Below are 11,061 nucleotides of genomic sequence, written 5' to 3' on the forward strand. Positions count from 1 at the left end.
GGCAGTGTGATGATTGCAAATGATATCTTCTTCCTTGTGCTTTTTATATTTTCTAATCTGTTTTATAATGAGGAAATATTACCTTTGAGATGAGAAAAAAACATAGTAAGAGAGTGTGACTGTGTGTGTGTGTGTGTTTCCTTGAGACACCAGTAAAATGCCCTTTCCATCCTCTCTCTCTCTGGCCTTTCTGTTTTTATCCACATTGGCATATGTACTTGTTATTCTGAGCAAATTAGCCAATTGAAATAAGACTCCATTTATGCAAGCAGACTGTGGCTGTTGGTAGTCCAAAAATGTTGTCAGCACTAAGCAATTGCTCCTTTACTTGTCTGAAATGCACCATATTCTCCAGTTGTGCCCTGCTCCAAACTTAGGTCAGCTCAGCTGTTCCAGAAAGCACAATGGATGCCATTGCCATCTGAATTCTTACATGCAACTAGAATCGTCTCTTTGCCATGGAGAGACAGTGACGTACAGTGTTTAAGAGTGTGCATTATTTTATTACTACATTGACAACTTGGGTTTGAGTTTCATCTCTGCCACTTGCTATGACTACTAACTATCCAAGCCTTGGTTTCTCCATCTGGAAATGGACAACAATAATGGCAATATCCATTAATAGGATTGTTTTGAAGACTAAATGACTAAAAATAATCAAGTGCTTAGCATAGTGCTTGGCATATAGTATTTAACAAATAGGAGTTGTTATTAACCGTGGACAACCTTATTTCTTGGAGGAAATAACAGTTTGAGTCTTGTATTTTTAGTCTTGTATACTTGGCTTTGAATTAAAGACATAAGAACAGATTTCACCATCTCAGAGAAGATAAGGAGGGGAGGAGGGGAGGAGGGGAGGAGGGGAGGAAGGGAGGAAGGGAGGAGGGGAGGAGTTGAGGTGGAGTATTCTGTTCTGTTGCTTGCATCTCAGAAATATTTACAGACATGGGCATGACATATGAACAGGTCACAATCTTTCAAAAGGGCTCTTCTTTAAAAGGGCATCTTTCATTCTAACTTTGCTGTGCCCTGAGCACAAAACCATATTTTAATAATGACCTGCTTAAAATCAACAGAAATACTAGCTTTCAGTTCAGTGAAACAGAATCTGAGGGCTGAAAGTAACCTCGATCCTCATCCAGTTCAATGTCCAAATGATAGATTTTGAATCTCTCCGTAAACACACACATGATGTCATCAACTGGTCTATGCTCTGCTGTCTCAAGTTACCAGGAACTCATACCTCCTTGGACAGCTCACGCCATGGTAGGGCACTCAAAAAGTTAAATCCGAATAGAGATTCTTCCTTATGTTGAACCTAAATCTATCTCTCTGTAGGTCTCCACTTATGGTCCCATTTCTAATGCTTGCAAAGAAAGAACAAGCAAGACCTTTCCTCTGATGGCATTCTTTCAAATATTTGCAGCCAGGGACCATGTATTCCTCTCAGCTTTGTCTTCTCCAAGCTAGATACCATCAACTTCCAAAACAATTACCAATATACAAAGTTTTATGGCCCTTCATTGTTCTAGTTCCTCTCCTCTAAATTTGGTCTGGTCAAGTGTGGGGTCTAGAATACATTTCTTCTTATGTGATTTCACTTACTCAGGATATAGCAAAATGACCACCTCTTCCACTTTAGACATTGCAGTTTTATTCATGTTGCCAAGAGTCTATTTGCTCTGGGTGGCCACCACCAATTTACTCCCAACTAAATCCCAGGAAGGAAGGTATATATATTCCTTCACAAGTGCTGCTTCTACTTTATAATGATCTTATTCTGTAATTGTGAGATTTTCTTAAAACTCAATGTAGAATATTATATTCTCCTTGGTTAAATTTCATCGTTTTGGATTCATTTCATTCTTTCAGCTTGTGAAGGACTTGGGGGGACCTGATTCTGTCATCTAGAGTATTTGCTAACAGTCCCAAATTCTTGTCATCTACAAATTTGATGACTCTTACTTCTGTCTTTATAAAAGTCATTCATTAAAACTTTAACTAGCATCCAGCTGAAGTCAAACCCTGGAGAAGTTCACTAGAAACTTCTCTCCAGTTCATCATCAGTTCAGATTTTTAGATCCTTCACTAAGTTATCTGCCTAAGAGTCCTTTGATCCTTTCTGAATACATCTTAAGATATGGTGTAATATAGTATGATTTTTTTTTCAGGATGAAAATCAGAAACACACTTTCTTAATCTACCAATCTAATACCTTTACTTAAGGCAAGCACTAGACCAACTCCTGAGGGTGTTGGGTCAAGGGTGGCAGGGCACAAGGCTGGATAAGTGAGAGTTTACTGGTATGGGAACACCGTAAAAACAGACAATTCTGATATGGCATGCTCTTAGAGAATTCTAGGTCTTTAGGATTCTCTGCTTCTTTTTCTGGATATTCTCAAACTATCTCTTCTTTTAATTCATTTTGGAATTTTATTTTATTTCTTATTCCCTTGCTAAAAATGGACCTGACACTGGCCTTCTGGTCTCCTGACAATTATCGACAATCCAGGATTCCCCAAAGATCACAACAGCAACGTAGGGAGTGAAAGAAGAATAATCACGAAGTGTAAGGTGATTTTGCCCGTCAGGATCTGAAAGAAGTAAATATATAAACAAATAATAAAAGACAATATTAGAAAATAAATCTGTTTCCTTGGGTTTGGAATAATTTCTTCACTATCACTCTAAAGGCACAAAGAGCAGAAATCGAGAGGCTGATGGATAATTACTACATTAAAATTAACTTGGGACAACCCCGCAGGGGCATCTCAGCTCCACACTCCCTGTGGGGTTGGCTGAGGTTTTGCTGCAGATGCGTTGCAGTCCAACCCCTTCTTTCAGCCCAGTCAGGCATCCCTCAGTTCCTTACAGGTGTGGCTCCTGATGGTGTACCTAATAAACCTCCTTCACACAAATCTCCAAAGTCTGTTTTCAGAGAACCTAACCTAAGACAGTTGGTATCAAGAAGCAGATTTTTTAAATGGGATTTTGGGGCAGTATCACTCCCACTGTAGAGTAAGCTGTAAGTGAGTGCTTTATCACTGGAGACTGCTGGAGGCCTGTTAGTCCCTGGCATGCTGTATTGGCACGGTTGTTAGAATGTTTATTTGTGTTGAACCGGGATGAAATACCAGTGGAAGGGCAAGTATGGGCAGGTGAGATATTTCAAATATTTGAGAAGTATCGGTAAATAGTAAGTTTCAAATTTATGGAATTGAATGCCATTGCTGAGTGCTATGGATGCATTAGAGAAAGACAATAAAGGCTGAGGGGGATTATTCATGAAGTTAAAGCTAAGAGTGAAAGTCAGAGGGTCTCCTTAGCAGCGCAGAACAAGAACCCACTCTCTTGCAGCAGGAGGCAAGAAAAACTGAGTGTCAGGCCAAAAGCTGAGTTACAAGGGAGCAAAGCCTTAGAGGAATTTGAATTCTCAACTTGAGCAAGTCTGCTCCAACAAGGTGAGGGCTGTGACTGAGAAGGAGGGAACAGGACTATCGAGATGGGGACATCTATGTTGATAAATTCAAGGACTTTGAAAGCCCAGATGTCCACAAACTCTCTATGGAGGTGCCCCATCCTCCTTCTTAGAAGCTGATGCTCTCTCTCCTATTGCTTAAAAGAGTTGCAAAGGCGTCTTATTTGAAAAACATGCATACTACTCTCCGTATGAAATGCTACCCTAACTGGTAATCTGTTTGATACAAGATCCATAGTTAGTGTAACATCAACTGGAGAAGTGCTGGGTCTACCAAGGGACAGGGACATACGCCAGGGGCTATGGGCTGTAGCTCCTGTGCAGCAGCAAAAGATGAGAGAGCAAGCACTAGACCAACTCCTGAGGGTGTTGGGTCAAGGGTGGCAGGGCACAAGGCTGGATAAGTGAGAGTTTACTGGTATGGGAACACCGTTCCAGGACATAGGATGAACACCCTGGCAAGTACTGTGAGAAAGGGTGCTAATATGCTAAAAGGGTATCTCTTGGAAGCTGGGAAAAAGGGATGGCACCACTAAATGAAGTAGAAATGCCAAAACTGTAGTGGCAGATGATGGAAGAACAGATATTAAAGCTCAGGTGATTTGCCATGCTGGAATGCATATACTGCACAGAGCCAGAAAACCTGAGACATTGACCATATTCTATGGGACAACCTGAACGACACTTCATTTATCAAAGTGATGAGGAATGCATAGGTGAGGGGATACTATGGACTAAACTGTATACCTCCAAAATTCAAATGTTGAAACCATAACCCCCAGTGTGACTGTATTTGGAGCCAGAGTCTTTAGTAGGTAATTGAGGTTAAATGAGGTCATAAGAAGGGGGCCTTAATCCCACAGGGTTATTGTTCTTATAGGAGAAAAAAATGCAAGCGAGCCCAATCTCTCTATCTCTCTGTCCCTTCCTGCCATGTAAACACACAGTAAGAAGGCAGGTATCCACAAGCCAGGAAGAGAGCCCTCACCAGAAACTAAATTGACAAGAGTCTTGACCTTGGACTTTCAACCTCCAAAACTATGAGAAAATAAATGTCTGTTTCTTGAGCCACCAGGAGTCTGTGGTATTTTGTTATGGCAGTCTGGAACTGACTAATAGATAGTATTACCAAAATTCTTGAAAAATTCAGTGGTGGCTGTCCTCTGCAGGCTAGAGTTTATAAGAGGAGACGCTGTTCTAGTACTAAATTCCCTAGTAATAACAGAGACGACAGAGTCATGAAATAATAGAAGCCAGGTGGTGGCATTTAACCATCCAAAGCAAGGTGTATGCAATGTCATAATGATTGACAAAGTCAATGTGGCAGCCGGGTAGAAGCAGCCTGACCTGCAGAGAGTTAGGAAGATTAAGGGACTTGTAACATTAGTGAAAATGTTAGGGGTCCAAGTGTCTGGGGCATGCTAGGACATTTCCTCCAAAGTAAAGTGCAAATTATGGCTTCTTCCATATCCCAGCAATAAAAAGGAAGCACAGTACTTAACACACTTCTTCTGATGCTAAAGGAAGCATGTGTCACACTGGAGAATACTGTGCCAATCCACTGCACAGCTAAAATGGAAGGCACCAGGTTTGAATGGGGCCCAGAGCAGGAAAGAGTACTTCACAACAGGTCAGTCAGGTATGCAAGGAGCCTTAATTCTTGCGCCATAGACCTGGCAGACCCTATGGTATTAGGGATATCTGTGAAGGGAAAATATGCCATATGGAGGTTATAGCAAATCCTAATAGGAGAATCAAACTGTAGACCACTAGGATTCTGTAGCAGGGCCATGCCGTGTACAGGAGAGACTAATATGCCATTCAAAAAACGACTACTAGCAGCTAAAGGGCACGATAGAAACTGAACATATGACCAGAAGACACCAAGTGGCTATGCAGCCAGAACAGCCCTTCATAAACTGAGTTCTACCAGATCCACCAACTAATATATCCAGGCAGGCTCAGCAATGACCCAGTGTTTAGAGAAAGTGACCCCAGGGCCAGGCACAAGCAGACCCCAAGGGTTTAAATAAGCCACATCAGCAGGTGGCCCAGACCCTTCTGTTTGTACCACAGTTACACTGGCATCTCTCTTTCAACTCACCTCTGGACAATAACTACCCGATACAGGAGAAAGAGAGTCAACATGGGCATGGATGGGTTCGTTTGACGTGTGAGCAGAAACTGAAAGTGAACTTTTGCTGCACTATATTCCCGCTCAGGGATGATCCTCAAAGAGCAATGAAGAGAAGCCCTACCAGAAGGTGAGACATCTGGTTGTCCACATTGAGTGAAAGTAGAAGTGGCCTGAAGTAAGGCTCCATATCGTCTCCTTGGAAGTGATAAGTGTCTTCGCCAGTTCATCGGGGCCTGTAAGAAAACAGATTAGAAGATTGGGACAAGAGAGAATGGAGAAGAGGCAAATGGATTGACCTATGGGACTGGCCCAAAGTGTGAAGATCTTTACATCATACGTTAATACCCTCCAGAGAGCATCCACCCCAGAAGAGGACTAAATAAGCATTTAAGAGAGAGCAACTAAGCCAGCTGACACCAGCCAGGCTCTAATAACTGAATCGTGACTTGCGCAGTGGGTTTATGAAATGGAGTGGCCACAGTGGCAGCAATGGATACGATGCACGGACTCAGGGGCATGAGCTTCTGCTTATCACGGCTGCTCTAGCTCTTAACCCTGTCAAATGTCCAACCTACCAGCAGAGACAAATGTCCAACCTACCAGCAGAGACAAATGCTATGTCTTCCATATGGCAACATCCCTAGAGGAGACCAATCTGACGTTTGACGGCAAATGGGTTACATGGAACTTCTTCCACCCCAGAAGCAGCAGAAGTTCATTTTGATAATATAAACACATATTCCAGGTATGGGCTTACCTTCCCTACCCACAGGCCTCAGCCAGCACACTATCTAAAGCCTTCATCAGTGTTTAATCCAGCCACATGGGATCCTGCACAACATCACATTAGACCAGGAAACCGACTTTACAGCAAGGGAGAGGAGATGGAGCACATGACCATGAATTCACTCATCTTATTACATGCAACGACGCCTAAGAAAAGAACAGCCTGATAGAGCAATGGAACGGTCTTTTGAGGGTACAGGTGAGGTGCCAGTTTCGATACGATTCTCTGAAACAACGGAGAGCTTCTCTTCTAGGATACAAAACACTGCCACACTTTCTAAATTCAAGACCATTATACATATACTACATGTATTTATATGGAAATAAATTCAGATACTGAAGAAACGCAGCTGGGACACCCCTCTTTAACATCATTCTTAGTGACCCCTTATATTTCCCAATGTAAATTTTCCACTGGGAACAGAACAAGAATGTCATTAAAACTTATGCTATTGTTGGCTGGACACATTGGCTCACGCCTGTAATCCCAGCACTTTGGGAGGCCGAGGCAGGCAGATCGTCTGAGGTCAGGAGTTTGAGACCACCCTGGCCAACAAGGCGAAATTATGTCTCTACTAAAAATTAAAAAAAAAATAATAATAAATAGCCGGGCATGGTGGCACACATCTGCAATCCCAGCCACTCGTGAGGCTGAGGTAGGAGAATTGCTTGAACCCAGGAGGCAGAGGTTGCAGTGAGACAAGACTGTGCCACTGCACTCCAGCCTGGGTGACAGACCAAGACTCTGTCTCAAAAAAAAAAAAAAAAAAGAGCAGCAGGCACAGAAAGCACTCACCCTCCTGGCAGGTTAATTTCCCTTAACAATCAGATGGAGTTTGGGCTATTCTTTATACAACACGGGCAGAGAGAAATACACTTGTTTCTCCGGTGATCCACTGGAGTTTTTTTTGGCACTTTTCTACCCAATTCTGACAGTAGCTTGGTATATGTGTAGCAGCTACAGCCCAAGAGGAGTTTGGTGACTGGAGCTCAGACCCCTCAAGGATAAGCATATGAGTCACATCACGAGGTAAGTCACACAGGCTAGCAGAGGTGCTAGCTCAGAGAAAGGGAAATCTAAAATAGATATACAGTAGGAAGTCAGGAGGGCATAAGGTTTTTCAGAAAATGAGAACAGCCAGAATCTTGGAGAAGCTGTTCACATATAGGGGTACTGCAGGAAGAACACAGAGCCAGGCACTATAATGTTTATAATGCAGTGGGTTCTATGCTGCTTCACCAAGACCCTGCCTTAGGATCTCCCAGCCATGTGAATGTTGGCTGCTGGTGTCTTCAAGATGAGTCACTTCTCAGGAATTACTTTCAGCCAAGCGTTCAAGGTAACTACTCCCCTTCCCAGAGGCCCATATCCTTAATCAGGGACAACTCTGAAGAGCCATGTTGGTTCCAGAGCTTCTTATGAGGTTGGCCAAAGCCTTTGTTGCAACTGTGTCATAGGTCAAATTCTCCCTCTGCTCACTCCTGCCTTTCTCCCTCCCTTTGAGATATTCCAGAGACCATTCTCCAATAATCCTCCTACACACAAATCTCCAGCTCAGAATCAGTTTCCAGGAAACTTGACCTAAGACAGTGTTCATTTTTTTATAGCTATATCTATCTATCTTCCTACTTCTATGATGTTTTCTTCCTATGCGCAGCTGCTCAGGTGTGGAGAAGAGAAAGTGGGTTGTTTCTGTCAGAATTAAGATTTTTCAAGGTAAGTGAAATGGAAAAAAAGTGAGCAACAACTGATTTGAAGTTATTTTAAAATAGATTGACTAAAGTTATGTAATAAGCAAGCAAAGACGGATAAAGTGGGAAGTGAAGACGGGGGTGACTGATGGATGGAAATGGGGTTCAATGAGTTGAAAGTTTTGAGGTCAGCGTATTCATGCAGTGGAAGTATTTGGACAACAGAGGTAGAAGGACAGAAGGTTTTAGTACAACCATGGAAGTTCATGATTTTGGAGGTGGAGTTGTTTCTGTGGATGATGTGGTTTAGCATCTCATCATGGAGTGAATGGCTCAGCTGAAGTAAAGAAGGTCACTGAATGTGAGAAATTCAAGGAACCAGGAAGCCAGGACTTTAATGTGGGGTCCATAAGGATGTTGACTTTGCCTAGAATGAGGACTGGAGTTGAGAAGAAGAAGACAGTGAATCAGCATCGAGTCGTAATGCATAGGGACACATGGCAAGAGGCTCCTCAAATGATTATTAGGAGAAGGGGGAGAAACAGGTAGGCTGGTTTGGTCTGAGCCTTAAAAACTATAGGCTTTTACAAAAGGGAGGGAGAAGGGGCAATGGGTGGCCAAGAGAATACTCTTCGTACCTCCCAACTCTGAGATACAAGGGTAATAAGGATAAAGATCTACATTTGATAAAAGTCAGCCAAATTTTGGCCAGAGCAGGGACAGGGAGAACTGAAACATAAAGGTTAAATGACTTGTGCAGAATCATACAGACTGTGATAGAATCAGGATTCAATCCCAGAGCATCCATCTGCCTCCAGAGCTCATACTCTAAACCTCCATGCTAGAGTGCCTCACAATAGCTGTGTCACAGAACGGAAATATCAACAAAATATACACATTATATTCAGCTCTTGTTGATGTTCATCAATTAAGTCCATTTTTCTAAGTGCATGATGGTCAAATATGTTTGAGACACGTTGATACAAGCTGTTGTGCCATGGATTCAGAAAAAGACACTGCTGCATAGACGATAGGGGCTTGGCATCATAGAGAAGACAGATCAAATACTATACAAAGTAAGTATACAGTTCAAGGCCTCAACCTCAAAAACATGCAACACTGTCAACAACCTTAGACCTCCTTTTCCATTCTCAGTCCCCACTCTCAGGCAGCCAAGAGCCTTTAGACTGTTTGCCCAGGGTCACCCACTCTGGTCCCCAATACAATGATGCCTCCTCTTCATAGCACTCCACAGTTTGAGTCTGTCTTTTGATCCATCCCATCAACACTGAACTGGCCAAAGTCCATATCTTGGGGTATTGCCAGTGGACTAGCCAGCTAACACTGGATTTCCTCAATTTGATGTGGCTATCTATTTAACAGCCACTTGTTTTTTAAATGGGAGAGAAACTATATTATATATGTAATATATATATAACAATTGTAAGACATCTCATTTATGACTCTTTAACATGTGCAAAGAGTACTTTGTTGGAGGAAATAAGGCATTTAGTAAATTTGATCTGTTCTTTTTTAAATTTGAGACATGCTAATATTTCTTAGGACTGTTTTAATATTAAAACGTACCATGCATATGCAAAGGGTAATGTAGATGTTAACTGACATTATTAACTAAGAGCAGACCAGAAAAAATATATATATATATAGGATAGTTTAAAAGACTTAATGTGTTATCCCACCTGGAGGAACTTGAAAAGACGCCACTTGTCACCTAGTGACCAAAAATGCAATTTCTCAGAGCAATGGATGTGTGCTAGTGGGAATTTTATGTCCACTTAAGAACAGTAGAGGATTTACGTTTGAGCGGGTCAGACATTTATTGTTTCCTTGAAATCTTCACATGTCCATCTGCATTTGAGACCCGCTCTGCTCTTTGCTTCCCCACAGTCACTGTATCCCTTGAGATGACAAAAGAAGCTTCTTAGGGCTGCAGAAGTTAGGTTCCACCTGGGGTCACTTTCATTGTATGCTTATTTAAATTTATGACATGGCCACTGCCATATCCTATCATGGGGTGAGGCCCAGGGTCTCAGCATCCTTCATTCTGCACCATATCTATGATGAGCAGGACAGACGAGCATCCCTCGTGCACAGCCAGCTGCAGCCTTCATCCACCATCTCACCAAGGAGGCTGCAGCTGGGGGAAAGGGGCTGTGCAGTGTGGCTGTAGGGATTGATGGGTTGTTAATGCAGTGAGGCAGTTACATTGTCTCATCCTGACAATGCTGCCATTTAACATCCTCATGGGTGGGCACCGTGACCCAACCACAAAGCTAATGAGGCTTGGCACACCCCAGCTCAGTCTTGCCCTCTGAATATTAGTTAACTTCAACATCTGCAACATAAATGCTCAGTCAGTCCATGGTGGTGCAGAATGGAGCACAGTGCCTCTTGCACATGGAAGTCAGGTCGCTGGAGCATCTGTCCTTTTGGAGATTAATCAATGCTAGGCATGGGGATAAGGAGGGATCAGAGAGATGCGTATTTCTCAGGCCTTTGTCACACAAAGTTCTATGTGAAGATGCCGGAAGAGACTTTTCCGAAGTGCATTTTGCCAACTGTCTTTGCCTTACATAGAAAGAACATGAAGCCTGTGGGTGGGAAGGTGACTTGGCTAAAACTAATACAGAGATAAGGCTTCAGCCCAAGGCTTCCGGACCTCCCAAACAAGACAGCCCTTCACATGGAGCCTGGTCCCAAATGAGAATAACTTTGACTCTATCCAAGCTTAATCCACGGTATCTCCCTTGATACTTCCCTCTCACTTCCCTCCATAGAAAGTCCCTGGGCCTGCTGTTAATATTTCCTGAGTTGGGCCTTGCCCATCCCTTTTTTTCCCCCCACCTTCACCTTGGTTAAGTGCTCATGACTTCACTCCTAAATCATACCAATGCCTTCCTAAATGATCTCCTTTCTCTTAGTGTTGCTCCACTGCTTCCTCTGCTTG

Source organism: Trachypithecus francoisi, unplaced genomic scaffold (genome assembly GCF_009764315.1).
Source record: "Trachypithecus francoisi isolate TF-2019V2 unplaced genomic scaffold, Tfra_2.0 Contig01440, whole genome shotgun sequence".
Lineage (NCBI taxonomy): Eukaryota > Metazoa > Chordata > Mammalia > Primates > Cercopithecidae > Trachypithecus > Trachypithecus francoisi.